This window comes from Myotis lucifugus, unplaced genomic scaffold (assembly GCF_000147115.1).
Source record: "Myotis lucifugus unplaced genomic scaffold, Myoluc2.0 scaffold_245, whole genome shotgun sequence".
NCBI lineage: Eukaryota > Metazoa > Chordata > Mammalia > Chiroptera > Vespertilionidae > Myotis > Myotis lucifugus.
This window is the reverse complement of record NW_005871293.1, coordinates 1,725,403-1,748,716: the sequence shown is the minus strand read 5'-3', so window position 1 is coordinate 1,748,716 and position 23,314 is coordinate 1,725,403. Positions and strand designations below refer to the sequence as shown.

The window sequence follows — 23,314 nt, the reverse complement described above, 5'->3', positions numbered from 1 at the left end:
GGGATCCTGGAGGTAAATAGTGAAGCTATGGAAGAAACACACTGCATAGAAATGTCTAGCATCAGCGAAGTACCTTCTTTTATGACTCTTATCTATTCATTAATAATAAATCAAAGAAAGCAATTATTCTCTATTCTTCCATATAGTGCTATTTTATAACTAACAGAACTTTCAACTAATGGCTGTCAACTTTGATATCATTATCCTTCTCCCAAACTCACAAACGATAGTCAATGACTGTTATTGATATGTTTTTTAATAAACCTAGAATTTTCTGTGATTCACATGGGGATTATTCCCTTTAGGTTCATACCTGTTCTGTGTCTTTTATCTTTCCCTTTGTTCCCTTTCCAATGGATTCCTCTCCTGTGATTGAAGTGCTACCCCAGCAACTAAAACCTATAATTAAAATTGACATGAACCCAAAAGGAAAATGAGTCAAAATCCTTCAGCCAGCACTTCAAAAATTATTACATAAATGGTTAATAAGTGTATTAAAAGATACAAAATTATCTATTTTTTAATATTAATTTTATCTATAATGTGTACATGAAGTGTATTTTTTATGACACAGATTATTTATTATTATTTATATGGTAATGTGTAAGCTCCCTTTGTCAATTGCTTACCCCTGGGCTAGTATTACAAAAGCCAAGTGGAAAGATTTTCTATATAAGTGGCCAGAACTTTCATTTATAAGGGATGAATAAAACTGGATTTTCTCTGCTTATATATAGAAAAAAGTGGCAGTTGCTCCTTTCTCTCCCTGAGAGACAAAACATTCACTCCTTAGATAAGGTTAGAAAGGTGTAGAGAATTCTGGATTTTCCCTCTAATTTTTTAAAATGTAAATACATCTCCTTAAGCCTCAAATTAGCTCTGGTGCCTAGGTACAAAATAGAAACGGAGACATGGGTACATGGAACTGAAGGATGGCTGTCAGAGGGGAAGGGAGAGGGGGGACTGAATGAAAGAAGGTGAAGGGATCCAGGGGTGGGCAAACTTTTTGACTCGAGGGCCACAATGGGTTCTTAAACTGGACCGGAGGGCCGGAACAAAAGCATGGATGGAGTGTTTGTGTGAACTAATATAAATTCAAAGTAAACATCATTACATAAAAGGGTACGGTCTTTTTTTTTTTTTTTTTTTAGTTTTATTCATTTCAAAGCAGGCCGTAGTTTGCCCACGGCTGGATTAGCCAAATAACATACATGCATAACCCACAGACAACAGAGTGGTGATGGCCTGAGGGAAGGGGATTGAGGGTTGGGTGGAGGTGGACAAAGAGTGGGGGCTGATTGGAACATCTGTAATAGTGTCAACAATAAAAATAAAGTTAAATAATAATCTCCAGGACCTTGGACCTCATTGTCCCTTAAGTACAATAAAGAGCTCTCTGGAGTTCTCTTACTAGCCTATAGTAAGTGTTATTTCTCCAAGGCTTGCTCTTAGCCCATCATCTTGTATTCAGCACTGTTTATTCAGAAATCCTTGACTCTATAGAAACAATGGTGGAAATTTGAAGTATGACTATAATGCAGTGGTTCTCAACCTTGGTTGCATATTAGAATCACCTGGGAATCTGTTTAAAATCCTGATTTCTGGGCCCCATCCTCCAGAAATTCTGTTTCTTTGTTACTAATGTTGTGGCCCCACCCCATAACAAAGAAACAATTTCTGGAGGATGAGGCCCAGAAATCAGGATTTTAAAAAGATTCCCAGCTGATTCTAATGTGCAGCCAAGGTTGAGAACGATAGCTATAATGTAATCAATGTCGTGTCACTACTATATATACCCAACAGAGCAGGAGAGGGGAGAGAGACAAAGACAGAGAAAGAAAAACTATGCATGAGCAAATCATAAAGCCTCAACTTAATCAATATTCACAAGGTGAATTCACTGGTGCTAACACCATCCAGGTCAAGTAAAGGAGTATGACCATTTTAGAAGGTTCTCTCGTGATGCTTCCCTTCAAAGATAGCCACTACTCTGGTTTCTTAAACTAGTCTTTGTTTTCCATATTTTAAGGAATTAGTTCACACAGTTTTGGGAGTTTTGGCAAGTCCAAAGTGTGCAAGGCAAGCTGAGAGGCTAGAAACTCAAGAAGGATTTGGTGTTACAGTCTTGAGGCCTTCTTTCCTGGGAAACCTGTTTTTATTTTTTAAGTCTTCAACTGGTTGGATGAGTTCCATCCTCATTAATAACAGTAATCTCTTTTACTTAAAAATTAATTGATTATAGATGTCAATCCCATCTGCAAAATACCTTCACAGCAAAGCTAGATTAGTGTTTAATTAAGTAACTGAGCAATATAGTTTAGTGGGGTTGACACATAAAATGGACCATTACATGGCCATTATAAATAGTCTTCTATGAACATTCTGTCCATGTCCTTTGAGAAACATGTGTGTGAAATAGGGGAAATTAATGCCAATCATAGAGAAACAAAGTGATTATAAGAGGACACCAAAAACATGTATTCAAACTAATTTTTTTAACTGGATTAAGTGGATGGCTCTCTAGAAAATTACAAACTATAGAAATTGACTCAAGTCAAATAGAAAATCTGAATAGATATTTAACTAGTTTCCTTTGACTACTATAAAAGAATACCATACATTTTGTATTAAGACAACAAAAATTTATTTCCTCATAGTTCTGGAAGCCAGATGTACAAAGTTAATATCACTTGACCAAAATAAAAGAGTCAGAAAAACTTCATTTTCTCCACAAGATCAATATAAAAAATGTTGCATTTCTACACAACAGCAATGAAAAACTTGAAAATTTAGAAAACAATTTCATTTACAATAGCATGAAAAAAATACTTAGGGATACATTTAACAAAATAAGCTCAACACTTGTATACTGACAGAAACATTGTTGAAAGACGTTAAAGAAAGCCTACAGAAATGGAAAAGTATCCAGTACTTATGGATTGTCAGACATTGTTTTATAAATGAAAATAAACCTTAAATTACTCTATTGATTCAACGTAAGCCCTGCCCAAAAACAACAACAAAAAACCCCACCCAGCTGTGTTTGTTGTTGTTATTTGTTTGTTTATTTTTTGGTGTGTGAACTGACAAGTTGATTCCTAAAACATATGGACATGCAAAGGATCTTAGTGAGAATGTCAAAGACATAAAAAAGGACCAGTCAGAAATCAAGCCTACACTAACTGAAGTAAAGAATAATTTACAGAGATTCAACAGTAGAGGATTCTGAGAATCAGTGATTTGAAAAATGAGGGAGCAAAAAACATCTAAGCAGAAGAGCGAAAAGAAAAAAAGAATTTAAAAATAGGAAGATAATGTAAGAAGCCTCTGGGAAAGCATAAAAAGTAAAATGATAGACACATACTTCTTTTATTGAGGTGGGTACAGGATAGTTAACAGTTAACAATTAACATGATGACAATAACAATGAAGGGATTTATGGTCTCAGTGTTGGCTGCCCAGGCTCAGTTGGTTTTGCCCGGAGGGGTCCAGAAAAAGGGAAGTTACAAGTTACCCTGACTTCACAGATGTGTTATCTTAGATGCAAAAAGACAATAGGCTCAGGTAAGGTAAAGATTGACCTTTGTCATATACTGGACATGACTACCCACTATAAACTGCTTTTAGTTGAAGTTTTAATTTCAGACCATCCTTTGTAGTTACTTTAGGTCTTTGAGTTTGCAAAACTGCCATGCAGGCCTTCCCTGAACTAGTCAGGTTAGCATAGGGCCTTTTATTCGTCCACAAAAATATTACTTATGTCCCCTTTTCCCCCCATTGACCTCTCCCACTCGGTCCTCACCCCCCCACCCCAGGCTTCACCTCCCTATTGTCTGTGTCCATGGGTTATGCTTATACGCATATGAGTTCATTGGTTAATCTCTTCCCACCCACCCTCCCTTGCCTTCCCTCTGAGGTTTGATAATAGGTTTAATGCTTCTATGTCTCTGGTTCTATTTTTGTTCATCAGTTTATGTTGGTCCTTAGATTTCACATATGAGTGAGATCATATGATACTTATTTTTCTTTGACTGGCTTATTTCGAAATTCTCATTAAAAACTTTTTATTAAATAATTTTTATGTTAAATTGTTGGAATCTAATGAACAGTGGAGGATGAAAATGTTTCAAAAAATAAATAATTTGGCTTTATGGTTTTCCAATAAGGTAATTACTTTCCATAGTAATTTCAGACTCAAGGGAAATTTGTCCTGGGGTGGGAATAAGGAGCTTGTCCTTTTACAAAGTTTATCAGAACTACATTGGGATTTTAGAAAGGACATGTGACCACACACTCCCAAAATTTGAGAGAAGAACCACTTGAGAGGCAGAAGTTATTTTGGAATAGGCATCATGAATTTTCACCTGAAAGGGTTAATTTGAAATGCAGGCAGATAGGGCAGGGGTCCAGTGGAAAACAAAGCAGAGGGAACATAGGCAGGGGCAGACATGGCAGTTTGAGCAGCCCAATCACAGAAATGAACCCAGCAAAAATAATAAAATGTTTTTGGACTCAGAGCAGGAGCATGGTAAAACAAGGGAGGGCCTGCAGCAACAAGGTGTACGAATGCATGGAAGCAGAGAAAGTTCAGGTCCGTTGCTGGGCAAGGACAATTGGAATCAATCAGGTGGCAACAGAGACAGATATAGAAGCAGGCTTGTAGCAAATATATATCCCTGGACTACAAGGCTTAAAGGGGGCAACCCATTATTGGGCCCCCATCCCCATGTGGGGAGTCTGAATCTGCTTGTAATGAATTTTTCACACTTTTGCTTGAATCTTCTGGTCCACGGAGCTCATTCTCTGGCGTCAGGAGACACGACCCTGGGAAACATCCTAGGCTCACTGTTACTCAAAGGTAATGACTCTAAAGTATAAGTTCAAAAATAGAAATTTAAATATTCTCTTTAAGTAACTATTCACAATCATAAGCAAACAGATTTCTGATCTCAATAAAATATTTTTCTAAAACTATATTTTTTTCATCTCATATTTATTTTTTAAAGTGTCATTAAAATTGATTAAATGTTTGCATTATTTTCTACAGGAATCTCAGGAGCTCCTCCATTCCCTCACCATGTGAAAAAGTTTGAAGAAGCAGGAGCAATATCAATGTAATACCGATAACCCTACATCCAGGGAGTGTGAAATGCTATAAAGGAGAAGTAGTAAGAAATAAAGTCAAGGAGATATAAGAAAGAAAGGCTCAGAACATGTTGGACATAGGTGGACATTTTAAGTAATTTTGGAGATACTGAAAGCCATTATCATTGGAGTCATTATTCAACAGAGGAGGGATAACATTTGTTTGCCATCTAAAAAAATCACACTAGCTTCCATGTTGAGAATAAATTTTAAGGAAACAAGGGTAAAAATCAAAAGCCAGTTAGAAAACTACTGCAATAATTCAGGTGAGAAAGAGTGGTGCCTTAACCATGGAGCCTTACAAGATTAACCAGTTACTGAGGGGAAACTACATGGAACCAATAGAGAAAAGTGTTGCAATGGCCTGTATGAGTAAGTACATGATGTGAGAGAGAATGTAGGGGGAATGAAAATTATAGAAAAACTAGAGGCCTAATGCATGAAATTTGTGCAAGAGTAGGCCTTCCTTTTCCCTCTGGCACCTGGGACCCGGGCTTCACTCTGGCCCCAGCTTCGTACAGAAGGATATCCAGAATGACGTTGGAATGACGTCCGGTCTAATGAACATATCACCCTTTTATTATTATAGACATAAACATAGGAGACATTATTAAAATACTAGATGCTCACACAAAGATAAGTGTGGGAACCACACCAGATTCCCCGAATATCCAAGGCTAATTAGAGTGTAGAGGCCTTATGGAAAGTATGCCTGATGGCCAAGGCTGCTCTGAGCATGGGAATCCTAATCAAATGTCCAAGGCTGAGATATCATAAATAGCTGCAAGGCCACAGCATCTCACAGTATGCTGTGCCCTTCTGTAACCCAAATGATTGGTGTCACTGTTGGCTGTTGGGGTCTAGCCCCAGCAGGTCCAGGGGTTCCCATATGTGTGGACGGAGTTGGCAAAGAAGGAATGACACAGAGGCAGCGTTTAGTTGACCAGCATGGTTGGGTTCTCTCGCCTGGTTCTATCCAGGATCTCCAGCCAAGTTCTGTGTTTTATTGTCTTGTTACATCTGTATTTATACCAGTTGATTTTAATCCTGTCAATTTCTATTCCAAAGGTTAGGGCGGTTCTTATCTCCATTCCGGGGAGTAAAGATTATGTAGCTTAAGGGTGATTGTTCGTAGTTAAAGTGATTAACTACCCGCCTGGCATTTAGTTAAGGGGTTTTATTCCTTCCCTAACTTCAGGGAAAAATCCCTACCTGGGGAAACAACCTTTCTCAGAGAGGTGACCTTGGTTAAAACACATAGCACCAAGAAGGTGAGCAAACATATTAAGAACAGTATGCCATATACGCTAGGTCCCTTGAAACATATGCTGTGCAGATGTTTCTTCCCTGCAGCAACTGTGTCAAGCAGCAAGGATGGACCGGCTTCCGGCAGTTGGCAACTAGCCTTCTTTGTCTCTGGAGTGATATATAGGTTACTGACTAGCTATTCTGCTAGAGAGCAGCTAGGAAGGGAAAAGACTAGGGAGCTCAGATGGAGCTGAGAGCTGATACTGCCACGATGTAAGGCTAACAGCTTGCAGAGAGCTCAGGTATAGCTACTATGTTAACCAGACAGTGTGCTGGGCAGGAGAGACAGGAGAAACCGCTGAGCCAGAGCGCTCAGGTACTGTTACAATGCAAGGCAATGAGTTTAGAGGCGTGTGGCTGCTCAGACAATAACTGTGGGTACAGAGACAGCTACTACTGTGTCAGAAAGATATGTATTTACCAGCCGATGTATGGCTGCCTGATTGGGACACTGTTATGAAGGACTATCTTGTCTAATGGCTTATGGTCACTGGCTCTTGCAATAAAGACTCCTTATATACCCTCAACTTCTCATGGCTTCTTCGTCTACGATCCGGTGTCTAAGGAGGTCCAGCCCTAGGTGGAGGGGCTCAGACCCAAACCTGTAACTAGAGAGCAGATGATAAGAAGAAATGTGGACTAAATTCCCCACAGTTAGTACAGCGGGCAGGGTTTGAGAAGGAACCTGGCGTAGTCGGGAAGAATTTAGAAGAATATATGGACTCAGAGCAACTCAGAGCAGCAGTGCTTGTGCAGGCTTCTATCTATCTCTGACAATAAGTAACAAAAAGAAAAAATGAGAAAAGAAATACTAAAATATGTTCTATAAAGGAGAGCTAACAATATACAGAACAAACCTCACAACAAAGGTCACTTTAGGAAACCTGCCTATCATGGCTAAAGTAACTGGACACTATGCCCACTAAGATGGCTTCGGTGAGGTGAGAATGATATGAGTGCCATCAATGTCGCCAGATTCGTGGGCCATGGGGGCAACCTAAAATGGTTTTGAAAATGATTCGGAGAATACTGGTATAGAAAGTTACCGGAAAACAGTAGCGAAGTATTTTTTCCCCTGAAGATTTCCAGAGTAAGTTTTGCAACCTCTTTTGAACCTCTGCGGAAATAGACTGGACTGTGTTCTGCTCTGGCTTTGAACAGTTAGAACCCCCTGAGACCTGTAGGACTTGCTAACAAGCCCTTAGCTGCCTCCACTGCTCCGGTATCATTTTCAGAAAGACCAATTTGTTGCATCTGTGAGCAATGTACTCTACACAAATATCTTTTTTTATGTTTCTTATCTAATTTGTCTCAGCATAGCTTGTGAACTATTGAAGTTCTTTGGCCTCTATCAGGTAGAAATAGGAAATCAAGAAACTCTTTTATTTCCAACACAGGATTTTTTCATTACTTTCAAGCTGTTTCATATTCTGTTTTAGAAAGTTTTTGTGGGTTTTGTTTGTTTGTTTTATTTCTTTAGTGAAAAGTGAAGGCTATATACAGCTGTTATATTGTTATAATGAATTATATTTCACAGGTGTTATACTGCTATAGCTACTTATGATCAACTTGGAAATTTAAAACAAGTGGCCTTTTTGATATTTATAATGTATGCTAATTGTATGTTAACTATAGTTCCACTATTTCTATAACTTTTCTGTTTATATTAAACTGTGGATAAAATGTAAATTACAATAATAGCAATACGTTTTCTAAAACTTAATCATAATAAAAAATATTCTACATCAGACTGTAGGGGAAACTTAAGGAAGTGGACAGATAGAGTTTTATAGCCTTAAATCATTTTCTCAAAAAAGTTAAAAAATATAAGAGTTTCCCACACAAACAATCCAATTAAAAAATGGGCAGAGGACTTGAAGAGATACTTCTCCCAAGAAGAAACAAATAGCCAACAGGGATATGAAAAGATGCTCAACTTCATTAGCTATTAGGGAAATGCAAATCAAAACTACAATGAGATACCACGTCACACCTGTTAGAATGTCTATTTTTCAACTAGACAGTGAAACCAGCATTCACTGTTGGTGGGAATGTAAACTGGTATAGACACTTTGAAAAACAGTATGGCAGGTGCTAAAAAAATTAAGACCCAGCAACCCCTCTTCTGGGTATCTACCTCAAAAATTTGAAAACATTTATTTGTAAAGATATATACACCCCTATGTTCACTGCAGCATTATCATGGAGACAACCAGAGTGTCCTTCAATAGATGATTGAATAAAGATGATGTGGTACATATACTAGTATACAATGGAATACTACTCAGACAGAAGAAAAGATAAAATATGGTATTTGTAACAACGTGGATGTGATGGGGGAAAAAGAGACATTTTGGGGGGCTAGCAATCTGAATCTAGTCACTGCCCCTTTAATTGTCTGGTCCTGCAAGACCTGTTTACTCCCATATTAGAGAGGCCATAAACCTTCCCCAGATGAAGTTATCAGTGGTGGCTCCAGGCCAGGCCTTTGGTTAAGGTCTCAAAGCCCCAGCACATAGGGCTCTTTAAGAACTTGCAAGGGGGACTGGAAAACCCCATATTTGGGAGACCAAGGACTGAAAAAGATATAGACAACTTCCTCCATGTTGTTGCCCAGAATTTGAAATTTTGAAATTTTTCTCTGAGCCCACTGGTGTAAACATAATAAAGTGTAACTCCATTTCTCTAAGCACTGCTTGTTTTTTCTCCGGTCTTCTATAATAGATGGACTTTATTAATATCATGCTAAGTGGAATACGTTAGTCAGAAAAAGCTAAGAGCTATATGATTTCACTCGTATGTGGGATATAAAAGTGAAACTCATAGACACAGACAACAGTATTGTGGTTACCAGAGGGAGAGGGGATTGGGAAGTAGTCTAGGATAAAAGGAGCTAAATATATGGTGACAGAAGATGAGTTAATTTTGGGTGTTGGGGACACAATGCAGTATACAGATCATGTATCATAGAAATGTATACTTGAAACCAATATAATCTCATTAATCAATGTCACCTTAAAAAATTTAATAAAAAATATAAGTAAATGAAATTCCCAGCTTTAAAAAATGGAAAAAAAAGATAAGCAAAATAAAAGAACAAGATAGGAAAGAACAAAGACAAAAGCAAAATTCAACAATGTAAAGATTGGGAAACAGTTGGTATATAATTAATAAAAATGATTTGTTTTAGTAAAAATGTATTCAAAAAGACCAATTACCAGACAACTTAAGAGAAAAGATGAAAACATAAATTATAAAAAAAAAATTAAGAAGAGACAAGGAGGAAGTAATCATTGAAACAGAGTACATTCTTTTAAGGCTCTAAGATCTCTCTGCAATATATTTGAAAGATAAAATGATCATTTACTAGGGAAATATGATTTGTTAAAACTAACCTTAGTATGGATTAAAGCCTAAGTAGGCTAATTTCCATTTAGCATATATTAATGTGCTAAGAAACGTCTTCACAATAAATCATCAAGCCCAGGTACTTTCAAAGGAAAATTCTATTAAAATTTCAAAGACTGGTTAGTCCCTGTGTTTTTCCAACTTTTCCAAGCTCATAGAAAATAAAGGAAAACTTCTAAATTTACACTTACACATGATAAAAAAAACAGTTAGAAATAAAAATTACAGAGAAATTTAACATTAATACTGATTTAAGTTTTAAAAGTATGAGCGAACGGACGACAACATCCCGTTAAGAAACTGATATACCGTAATCAAGTGGATTTATTCTAGGAATAAAAGGTTGATATAATATTCGGAAATTCTCTGCTATAAAACACCTTATGTGTTGGCGATCCACAAGATCAGCCCCCAGTTGGATGACTTGCTAGGAGGACTTACAGAAGTCAGCATACAGTCAATCATTTATCACAGGGACATGACAGAAAGCAAAACCAGCAAAGGGAAAAGGCCTATGGGACAGAGTCTGGATGAAACCAGGTGCATGTTTCCGAGTTCTCTCCCAGTGAAGTCTCAGAATCTGTGCCTAATTCCCTTAGCGACAAGAATTGACAACACATGTGAAATGTTATCTACCAGGAAAGTTCGTTAGGGACTTAGTGTCCAGGGTTTCTATAAGGGGCTGGTCACACAAACACCCTCTGCTTAGCATGTATCAAAATTTCAGACTCCTAGAAGAAAAGAAGGGAGTACCTATAACCCACATAGTTTGTACAAACAGGTTAGGCACAGTGAGCCACTCTTATCCATTAGAGTGATAATAATCCTCCCCCAAACCCAAGTTCCTGGGCACCTGCCAGTGGTCAAACTGCTAAGCAGGCCTTTCAAAGAATTACAATCGGATCTGCTATGTTAATGCTTTTTTGCACACTTTATTAACAGATCTAAGGAGATTTTCTCCACAGGCAATGGAAATATTTTTGCATAATTTGTAACCCATTTCGGGGGGGGGGGAAGCACCTTCAAGGAAATAATAATTGATGTTTAATTTTTTATGACATGCATAATTTATATAATCTTAACCCTAAAACCAGTATTTTACTAAGTACAGAAATTCAAGTGATACTTCCATTAAAATTTTTTAAAAAGATACCCCATGCTTCTCATTAATAGTCAACATTTTAGCAGATATTAGCCAATGCAAAATTCAAATTAGTAGGCACTGAATCCAGATGGGTTCATTAGTGAATTCTACCAAACATTTAAGGAAGGACTTGTATCAATTTTGTATAATCTCTTTAAGAAGATAGAAACAGATGAGCTGCTGTTAATTCATCACTTGAGGCCAGTGTTACCCTAACACCCAAACCAGTCAAAGTCATAATAAGAAAAAACAAACCAAAACCTATAGGTCTATATCTCTTATGAACAAAGATGCAAAAAAATGTCAACAAAATATTAGCAAATCAAATTCAACAATTATTAAAATAATTAAACAAGACAAACAAATGGGATTTCTCCTAGATATGTAAGGCAGGTTCAATATTTAAAAGTCAATTAATGTAATCCATAGCATCAACAGGGTTAAAAGAAAACTACATGTTAATATTAACCCCTTGTCAGAGGTATCATTGGCGTATGCATTCTCTCATTCAGTGGGCCGGCTTTTCATTTTGTTGATGGTTCCCTTTGCTGTGCAAAAACTGTTTAATTTGATGTAGTCCCCTTTGTTTATTTTTTATTTTGCGTTCCTTGCCAGATATATATCTGTGCACGAAATTCATGCATGGGGGTGGAGGGGTCCCTCAGCCCGGCCTATACTCTCTCGCAATCTGGGAACACTGGATCCTAACTGCTCGCCTGCCTGCCTGTCTGATTGCCCCTAACCACTTGCCTACCTGCCTAATTGCCCCTAACTCCTCACCTGCCTGCCTGATTGCCCCTAACCACTTTGCCTTCCTGATTGCCCCTAACTGCCTCTGCCTCTGCCTCTGTCTCAGCCCCTGCTGCCGTGGTTTCATCTGGAATGATGTCCGGAAGGCCGTTCAGCTGTCCAGTCTAATTAGCATATTATGCTTTTATTATTATAGATTATTATTGATAAGAAAAAATATTTCCATGAGAAATGTCTAAGACTATACTGTCTCTGTTTTCTTCTAGAATTTTTATGGTTTTAAGTCTAACATTAAAGTCTCTAATCCATTTTCAATTTATTTTTGTGTATATTGTAAGAAGGTGGTCTAGTTTCATTTTAGCACATACCTGTCCAATTTTCCCAACACCATTTATCTTTAACCCAGTGTATGTTCTGGCCTTATTTATTAAATATTAATTGACCATAAAAACAGAGGTTTATTTCAGGGCTCTCTATTCTGTTTTATTGATATATGAGAGGCCCAATGCACAAAACTTGTGTAAGAGTAGGCCTTCTTTCCCCCGGCTGCCGGCACCGGCTTCCCTCTGGCACCCGGGACCCGGGATTCCCTCTGGCTGCCAGCAGGCACCCAGGACCCAGGCTTCCCTCGCAGCTCTGGCTTCGTCTGGAAGGTAGTCCAGTCTAATAAGCATATTGTGCTTTTATTATTATAGATGTAGTTGTTTATATGCCAGTACCATGCTGTCTTGATTACTATGGCCTTGTAGTATGATTTGATATCAGGCAGCGTGATTCTCCAACTGTGTTTTTCTTTGTCAAGATTGCTGTGGCTATTTGGGTTGTTTTGTGGTTCCACATAAATTTTTGGAATATTTGTTCTAGTTCTATGAAATATGCCATTGGTATCTTCCTAGAGATTGTGTTGAATCTATGTATTTCTTTGGGTAGTATGGACATTTTAAAAAAATATATATTTTATTGATTTTTTTACAAAGAGGAAGGGAGAGGGATAGAGAGTTAGAAACATCAATGAGAGAGAAACATCGATCAGCTGCCTCCTGCACAGCCCCTACTGGGGATGTGCCCGCAACCAAGGTACATGCCCTTGACTAGAATTGAACCTGGGACCCTTCAGTCCTCAGGCCAACGCTCTATCCACTGAGCCAAACCAGCCAGTGCAGTATGGACATTTTAATGATATTATTTTTCCCTACTCATGAAAACATTATATGCTTCCACTTATTCATATTTTTCTGCAATTTCTTACTTCAGTGTTCAACATTTTCCAAATATAGGTATTTCACATCCTTGGTTAAATTTATACGTAGGGATTTTATTTCATTTTGATGCAATTTTAAATTGGAATGTTTTCTTAATTTCCCTTTCTGATTGTTCATTACTGGTGTATTAAAATGCAACTAATTTTTGGATTTTTTTGTGTCATGCTACTTTATTGAATTCACTTATAAATTCTAATAGTTTTGTGGTGAAATCTTTGGGGTTTTCTATATATAGTATCACATCATCTGTAAATAATGACAGTTTTAATTCTTCCTTTTCAGTTTGGATACCTTTTATTTCTTCTTCTCTGATTGCTGTGGCGCAGACTCTCAAAATTATATTGAATAAGAGTGATTAAAGCAGACATCCCTGTCTTGTTCCTGATCTTAATGGGGGAAAAAGGAGGACCTATGCAATACTTTCAGCAATAAAGATTTAAAAAACAGTTAAGAAGGTTATGGTTTTCTTGAGGAAAAGACATTTAAAAATACCTATTAGTAAAATATGTACAGCCTTGACCGGTTTGGCTCAGTGGATAGAGCGTCAGCCTGGGGACTGAAGGGTCCCAGGTTCGATTCCAGTCAAGGGCATGTACCCAGGTTGCGGGCACATCCCCAGTGGGGGGCGTGCAAGAGGCAGCTGAATCGATGTTTCTCTCATTGATGTTTCTAATTATCTCTCTCCCTCTCCCTTTCTCTCTGTAAAAAATCAATAAAATATATTTAAAAAAATATGTACAAGGCCTATATGATTTGGAAGGAGTTCAAATTAAGTTTGATAGACCATAAATATCAATTTCATAGAAGTGTTTACAACACACCAAAAATAATCAATCCATCATTAGTGTAACATCAAAGCTTGACAAATACAGTACATAAGAAATGTGGAGAAATTTTAGTAATGAAATTAAATACAAAAATTGAGTAAAGTAAGATAAAATTGAATTCAATATAAAAATTTACAACAATAGACTTGTTACAAAAATGCACTTTTTTAAAATTTCAGGGATCTTATAAATACAAATTAAGAATTATGTTATAATGACATAGTTTAGTGCTTAAAAAGCATTTGATGAAGTTGAGTAAATATTATAAATAAAAATTTAAATAAAATTGAACTATAAGAAAAATGCCCAAGTATGTAAAGAAAATCTTTTCCAAAATTTACACATCATATAAATCTAAAACTTTGGTCATGAATATCAGAACCAGAAATAAGACATTCATACTTCTTATTAACACAATATTTTTAGTATAGTCTAAATTTTCTAAAGTTTCTATTTCTAGAAATAATTATTGTAAATAGCAGATCTTTAGAAAACCAGGGTGGTTGGATGCAAATAAAACCTTTTCAGATCACACAATATCTCTGTGTGCCTAGCTACCATGTTGGCTAATTCTGGGGATATCAATATTTCTCCAAGGAATTTCATAGACACTTTAGCAGTGTGAATTTAATATGCAAGATGAAGGTGCCAAGGAGAAATCTTCTCTGGATGTTAGTAAGCAGGTTATAAGGCCAGAATAATGACAACCCTAAAAGCAGCAGTAGTCATTTATTTTATATAAAAAAAGTTCAGGATATTGTTTCAATATGGGTATTCCTACATTTAAAACTAAATCTTTAAAAAACACATTTCAAATATTTAGGTAATTAAAAATGTAAATTCTGTCTAAATTTTTTGCATTTTTACACCAGAATTGTAAATATAAATCTGAATTTCACATTGTTCATAAAGATAATTATTCCTTTTGTTGTAAATAAAATTTCATTAACTTTAAAAAACATTTTCTTCCTAAAAAGGTAACAGAAAATAAAAACAATTCACCGCATTGATATCATTTTGGCATCCCAGAATCTACACATAAATACAATTTTATTAACATTTGTTCAGAGTATTATGATATTTTTACCTTATCTATAATAAGCCATTTTTATTTCTCTATATGTTCCCCATCATGACTATATTTAATGTGTGCATAATAGTTCACAGTGTTGGTGTAGGATGATTTAGCAGTTTAACGTTAAATACAATTATTTCTCATTTTTAAATTGAATGTAATATATACTATAAGGAAACATCTTTGTGATAATATACTTTTTATTTCTGTTGAATTATTATCTTTAAAAATAGAAATGAGCCTGGCCAGAGTCACTCAGTAGTTGAGCGTCAAACTATGAACCAGGAGGTCAGAGTTCAATTTCTGATCAGGGCACATGCCTAGGTTGTTGGCTCAATACCCAGTAGGGGACATGTAAGAGACAGCTGATCCATGATTCTCTGTCATCACACCCTCGCCTTCCTCTCTGAAATCAATAAAAATATGTCTTTAAAAATAGGGATAAAATCATTATAGATTGTTGAATTATTATAAGAATAAGTTAATTATATTAAAGAGGACAAACATCTTAAGGTTTTTGCTATATAATGCCATTTATTTGGTACAAAAATGTAGAGTTTATAAAATCTTCTTTGTAAGGAATATGTATACTAATATCCCCACAGTATTTCTAGAGTACTTTTTTTATAATGTCTGCTTTAGTCAGTGTAAAATATCTCAAGGTTGTACTAATTTGCATTTTTATTAATGCTGATGCTTGCCAATAATCTTTTAAAATTATTATTATTTTTTCTTTATTAATTAAGGTATTACATATGTGTCCTTATCGTCCCATTGCCCCCCCCCCCCCCACTCATGCCCTCACCCCTCTGGTGTCTGTGTCCATTGGTTAGGCTTATATGCATGCATGCAAGTCCTTTGGTTGATCTCTCCCCCTTACCCCCACCCTCCCCTACCTTCCCTCTGAGGTTTGATGGTCTGATCAATGCTTCTCTGTCTCTGGATCTGTTTTTATTCATCAGTTTATGTTGTTCATTATATTCCATAAATGAGTGAGATCATGTGATATTTATCTTTCTCTGACTGGCTTATTTCGCTTAGCATAATGCTCTCCAGTTCCATCCATGCTGTTGCAAATGGTAAGGATTCCTTCTTTTTTACCGCAGCATAGTATTCCATTGTGTAGATGTACCACAGTTTTTTAATCCACTCATCTGCTAATGGGCACATAGGCTTTTTCCAAATCTTAGCTATAGTGAATTGTGCCTCCATGAACATAGGGGTGCATATATCCTTTCTGATTGGTGTTTCAAAATATGGAAGGCTTCACGAATTTGCATGTCATCCTTGCGCAGGGGCCATGCTAATCTTCTCTGTATCGTTCCAATTTTAGTATATGTGCTGCTGAAGCGAGCACAATAATCTTTACTTTCATATAATTTGGATTGAGTCATTTTTTAAGTTGTTTATCATTATAAGTAGGCAAATTAAATGACGAGTTGCATTCACCTAAATAGTTAATTGCATTCATCTAAATTCAATTGCATTTTCCTCCCTAGCTGGTATGGCTCAGTTGATTGGGAATCATCCCGTGCACCAAAAGACTGCTGGTTAAATTCCCAGTCAGGGCACATGTCCAGGGTGTGGATTCAATCCACATTAGGGGGTATGCAAGAGACAGCAGGTTGATGTTTCTCTCTCTCTCTCTCTCTCTCTCTCTCTCTCTCTCTCTCCCTTACCCTCTTTCTAAGAATAAATAAAGGAAAAATTGTTTAAAAAATAAAAATAAAATCAATTGCATTTTTAAGACAAATGAGTTATTAAAGTAAGGACTTGAATAGGCAAAATTATCTGCAATTCTATTTTAAAATGCATTTAATTTTTGTTTCTTGTGCATTTATTGAGTTTTTATTCTTAGCTGAACAGCATAAAAATATTTCTTACCTTATCAAAGGGATTTATGTCTCTTTGGGTGTAAATTCTTTAAAGAATATGACACTTTAATGAGTATGACATATGAGCTCTTACCAGTCTGATTTTTAACAGCTCAAGTTAAATTAAATAACAAAGAGACAGGTGCCATATGGTAAACTCCTAGGAGAAATTACAGTACACTGCTACACTTATTATAATGGTCCCTTATGCTCATTCTTATATGAAATAAGTGAAAATGAAGAATCATTATGAGCAAAGATAAAAGCATGGTAGAGAATATTATTATGTTTAACAAAACCTATTCTCTTGTATTCATCTAATTTAAGTTTCTGTGAAGGGCTAATGTGGATAGAATGTAGTAAAATTCTATAGACTGTAAAAATCCTCTTGGTCTCATACTTCCAGTTTTTCCAGGTCATTACTGCCAGAATTATGTTAAAGATAGAAATCTGCTTTAAAATGCAGAAGATTAGCTCTGGCTAGTGTGCCCAGTGGTTAGAGCACTGGCCCAGGCGCCAAAGAATCACGGGTTCGATTCTGGGTCAAGAGCACATATCTGGGTTGCCAGGTTTGATTCCCCAGCCTGGTAGGGGCATGTGCAGAAGGCAACCAATTGATATGTCTCTCTCACACAGATGTTTCTCTCTCTCTCTCTATCCCACTCTTCCTCCCTTCCACTCTCTCTAAAAATCAAGGGGAAAAATATCCTGAGGTGAGTATTAACAAAATCAAATGCAGAAGACCTTGGTCTGGCTGTGAGTAACCTTACTTGCCTCTATTGATATGAATCTCTTCCCTAGCCCTTCTACCTGCCTATGCAACTCCAAACCCTCCAAACCTCCCCCATTCTCTAAATTGGTTATGCTTTAAGACCTTTGCATTTTGCAGATTCTTCTTTTAGAATGTCCTTTCTCACCTCTATTTGTTTTCTACTGCTGCTCTAACAAGCTTAGTGATTTAAAACAACACAAACGATTGTCTTACAATTCTGGAGAAGTCTAAAAGTGGCTCAGCATGTCTGTGAAGCCCTGGCGTCTCCTGAGACTGCTGCCTGGGGCTCCTCTCCTTTCATTCCCCTTCCCCAAGGAGCACTCTCCCCTTCGCTCCACATGTTATACATGAACTTCTCGCCTAAGGACTGTGGAAACTCACTAGTTTGAAAATTAAAAACCAAGAAACAATAGATTATTGTCAAAATACCTAAAAGTCTATTATGTCATAGAAGTTAATTTCAGGGGGAAATGAGTCAAGCTTGAAAAAACAACATACATGGATCCTTCTGGTAAAAAGAGAACTTGGGAAACGGAAAGGTACAACCAGGAAAAGGTTGTAATGTGGGTGTGGGGGGAACCCCCATGCCGGAGAGCTCTTTATTGTGAAGATGTCCTTCTGGCAAATGTGTCCTTCCAATTGCCAAGGGGAGGCTATGCCTAGAATTCCCCATAGTTCACATAAATGATAAAGAAAGACCAGAATCTCTTCTGAGGAGCTTGATGAAGAAATTGACTATTAAGATGTTGTTGCTAAATGTTCTTCGGCTGTATGTATGGATCCAGGTTTGTCAAACTGCACCACAAACATCATGACAGTAATGATTAATGTTGATGATGCTGAAAAATGTAAGACCTAAGCCACAGCCAGGGGATGGAGGATTTGTGGGAGTAATTTATTCACCAAAGAATGACCTGCTACAGAGACTTGATATTCTGGTGGCTGAAGAACACCCTATATAATAAAGAGGTAATATGCAAATTAACCCTCACACCCTCACAAGATGGCTGCCTACAACCAGGCTGGCAGGAGGGTTAGTGAGGGACGACCAAACAACTGAACAAGCAGGCTGCATGGGGTGACCAGGCCAGCAAGGGGGAGGTAGTTGGGGGCAATTAGACTGGCATGGGGGCAGTGAGAGGTGACTAGGCTGACAGAGGAGGGCAGTTAGGGGCAACCAGGCAGGCAGACAGGTATGCAATTAGGAGCCAGGGGTCCAGGATTGTGAGAAGGATGTTCAACTGCCAGTTTAGGTATGATCAGGCCTAAACTGGCAGTCAGACATCCCCCAAGAGGTCCTGGATTAGAGAGGGTTCAGGCTGGGCTGAGGGGACCCCCTCCTCTGCCCCAGTGAAAGAATTTCGTGCACTAGGCCTCTAGTGTGACAATAAATGGCTGAGTCAATTCCTATGCTCTGGGGCTGAAACATGCAAACAGAAAGCCATTCGAAGTGCCATTCCTGACATTTTAAGGCCAAAGGACAGTGGCCATGAACCTATAAACAAGCACCCCAGGCTTGTTTTTCTTTGCATTCAGCTTAATGTAGATGTAAAATTAGCTTTTTCATGTAGTAAAAGCAACACAGGATTTTTTTTTTCTTTTAAATGATGCAAGTGGACTCTGAAACAATGATAGAACACAAATATTTGCCTCTGGGAAGAAGCCAAAAAGACGAGATAATGTTTGTTCAAAAAATTGTCAAGTTCAGTGCTGAGCTGGTATTTAGAACAGAGCAGCTACGGGAAAATGTAGAATGAAGTCAAGGAGGCGTCCAGCCTCCTGAAGCGAAAGGGAAGCCAATGGGAATGACAGACACCTGTGTCATTCTAGGATTTTCCCTAAAGTTGATGAAGAACAGGAACAGGGCCCTCTCATCAGCGTGGGTGGAGGAAGGGCACCCAAAATTCCTGTCATGAGGCAGAGGGATAGTCTGCAGCTTGAGAGAATGGGAGCAATCATTAGCATCTTCTTAGAGTTAAAGGAGAATACACTCCTTCTTCAAGCCGCTTTTGTATGGATGCTGACAAAGCAGTGACTGTCCTTGAGATAAGTGATGATCTCAGAAGTCCTTTACCTACAGCAGGAATCCTTAGGAAGACAACTTAAACCTTTGAGAGAGACACCGTAACTCATAGAGAGCTGCTTATGAATAACGTGAAGTTGCCTCTTAGATTTAAAACTTTTTCTACTGATGAGTTTACCTAACACAACACACCAGCTTGCCAGGCTTAGATGACTTTTGACCATCAGACCCGATTTTTGAACAATTAAATCTCATACTCAAGGCACATCTGGCAACTTTGCTGCTGTTAATGATTCTTAAAATTGACTATAAGGCAGGGTGGTGCCTCTACTGTTATCTAATTTCTAGTGTGAGATTCACTAGAAACCAGGGAGATTGAAAGCAGCCTGGGTTTCCCAACAACCTGAAGGCAGTGGTAAAGGAGATTCTCTTTAAGATTCTTCCTGTGTCAAAACTGGTGCTTTACCACATGCAGTGGCAACACCTGTTTGCACCTCCGACTACCTGCCTGTGGTCATGTCCCCGGTTTCAACTTTTATAATTACAGTAGAATTCTTCTTTCTTCTAAGGAAGAGGCAGAGGCAATTTAGGAATGATGGGGCAGAATGACAAAAAATAAAACTCTAGAATAAATGCTTTACCTAGTTGTAGGATAAATAGCGTTCTTTTAAAATGTAATCGAAGCAAATGTTTTGTCTGACCAAGCTCAAATTCACTTTTGGGTCAGAAGCAAAATAAGGGATTTCTAAGTTTCAGTATCCTCTCAAATACAGTCAAAATATTACTCCCACACAAAATAAACATGTTGTGTCCTAATTCACCTAATAAGTCTGTGGCCTATTAATAGAGTCTTCTCAGTAATATACAGAGACTACTGATCTTACTTAGGTGAGTAGATCACATAAAAATTAATACTAACTGAAATACACTTGAAATAACCAACCCTTTTGACTACGGTAGTTAAAAGACTACAGAATAAGACATAGTAGTAGTAGCTTTGCATGTGAACCAATTACTATTTAATAACTTATGCATATGTAAATTGCAAAGTTCAAAACATTGCATCATATTTTTAAGGATCTCTGTCCTTTATCATGACATTTACTTTAAATGCAGTAATTGTTTGAATCTATGATTCACCCCTATTTTATAAGCCAATAAGAACAGGACATTATGCTTTTTAAAATGACAATTATTTCTTTTATTTTTAAAATGTAGTTTCTATTTTTTAAAAAACAAGATGGTTAGACAGATCATACATTAAAATAGATCACATTTTGCATATATTAAAAGAAAAGCATAACTAACAGTAATTGATTTCATAGGCCTAAAATTTTTCAATTCTAAGACAACTCACCTGAATCATTTCCAATTCTTAATCATCAATGTCTGTGTTTTTCCACAAATGCTATTTTTTCAAGTAAGTTATTCATTCAGCATTTCTAAAAGATTATTGCTTTTTTAGAATATTACATCTACAAGAAAATCATTGTTTATCTTGGAAATTAAATTAAAGTAGGTAAGGGAGAAAAACAGTAAAGGCACTGATTACCTGAATGAAAATTTCTTAAGCAAAAATTAGTGATCTAGAAGATTGAACCAGAAAATCCTCTGTGAAATCATTGCAACATTATGAATAAAAATAATATACCTGAGAAAAGTTAGGAAAAATTGAAGATATATAAAAAATTACATCATTATTCAAATAGGAGTTACAAGAAGACCTAAAAGAGAAAGATGAGGATATAAGAAATAATAGAACATTTGTTAATGCTGAAGGAACAAATCATCAGGTTAAAAGTCCCAATGAACACCAGGCAGAATGTACAGTTATCTCCATTAAGGTATATCTTAGTAACATTTTAATACCAATATTAAAATTTAAAAATGAACATATGATTTATAAGAATGTTAGAATTAAAAATATACCAGTAATTTTGCCCTGGCCGGCTTGGCTCAGTGGATAGAGCGTCAGCCTGCGGACTGAAGGGTCCTGGGTTCGATTCCAGCCAAGGGCACATGCCTGGGTTGCGGGCTCATTCCCCAGTGGGGGGTGTGCAGGAGGCAGCCAATCAATGATTTTCTCTCATCATTGATGTTTCTATCTCTCTCTCCTTCTCCCTTCCTCTCTGAAATCAATAAAAAAGAAATATATTTAAAAATATATACCAGTAATTTTTAAATATAAAAATCATTGCTTATGACAATAGAACAGTTATCTACAAAAGCATTTGGAAAAATGATTAAATTGATTCTGTAATACTATAGTGTGTATATCAGTGGCATAGAAATATTTTTCAAGACTAAGAAAGTTTATTGATCACCAGCATACCTGAAAGAAAATACTGAGATGCTTCCATGCAACAAAATGAATTTAAGAAAGTTTAAAATAGAAAGATAAAAAAATAGTAAACAGGAAAGAAATCATAAATTACAAGTACTTCCAAATAATTGCAAATAATTCTTGTTTAAAAACTTAACAATAAATAGCTCTTAAAATCTTCAGTAACTTCACAGGTGTGGTCTCTTGACTAATTTTTTCTTTGCTCTATTAACATAGTGAAGATGTTGACAGATACCCTAACTTTTTAGTATTAAATTTTAATTTATTGTTTGATAATGTGAGAATTTAAAGTTATAGATTTTCTATTAAAGGGTTTTTAGCTTGATTTCATAGGTTCTACTATGTAGGTGGGGTGTTTTTGTATGTGTTTTAATATTTTTATTGATTTTAGAGTGAGGAAGGAAGAGGAAGAGAGAGAGAGAGAAACATCGATGAGAGAAACATTGATCAGCTGTCTCCTGCACACTCTCTACTGGGGATCAAGCCCATAACCAGGAATCGAACCGTGACCTCCCGGTTAGTGGGCCAATGCTCAACCACTGAGCACACTGGCCAGACTATATAGGTTTTTTTAAATCATTGTTTTCTACGTATTTTGATAAGTCAAATTTTAGTTCTTCAACCCAAGGATTGCTTGAGAGGGAATTTTTATTTTTAGGAAATTTTAATGTAAATGTGGTTATTAAAAAATATGAATATACATTTAGTCAAATTATGAATATACATTCAGTCAAATAGTATAATTTAATTTCCAATTTTAGTGATCTCTCACCCTCTTGATTATTTTTTTCTTTCATTGAGAATCTGGACTTTTTTCTATTCTAGTATTTAAAGGTTTATCGTTTTACAAATGACTTTTAGTTTTATAATTTATACCACTTACCATAATTGCATTTAGCCTTAGTTCTAAATTTAAAACTTAATTATTACAACCATTGGAGTTATCATTTAGAAACTTATTGGCTAGATTTATTCTTTGAATAATGTCACTTTTATCTCCCCCCTTTTTTTTCTGTGAATGGCTTAAGTATTATAAATTATTCAAAAAATTGATGTATTCAACTAACTCAAAAATAGTTTAGCCATAGATTTTATGATAGCATGTACACATAATAGTTTAACTAACTACCTAAGAATGGTTACCCTAGTAAAGAAATTAGTGTACAGATTAGTAAATTCAACATATGGTACTAAGTTCAATATACCAGTATGTTAACTAGCTAAGGTATTTTAGAGACACCCTTCCCTTCCCCCAGCATTAACGGGACCAACTAAGAATCTACTCATCCTCGTATGTGTCTAATATATTCAGGCATCGACCTCCATGCTGGACTGTTAAAAGATTTAGTCTAAAGAGGTTTGGTCTCCAAAACCCACCCCTA

General features: G+C 36.6%; 1 non-coding gene and 1 pseudogene across 1 annotated transcript; one reads left to right on the top strand and one right to left on the bottom strand.

Annotated features, from left to right (window-relative positions):
* The first annotated feature begins 5,435 nt into the window (after positions 1–5,435).
* On the top strand, positions 5,436–19,036 carry LOC111827903 (annotated as a pseudogene).
* On the bottom strand, positions 16,170–16,276 carry LOC111827905. The gene has a single exon (XR_002831656.1). It is a non-coding gene; the product is annotated as a U6 spliceosomal RNA (small nuclear RNA).
* Positions 19,037–23,314: the final 4,278 nt, after the last annotated feature.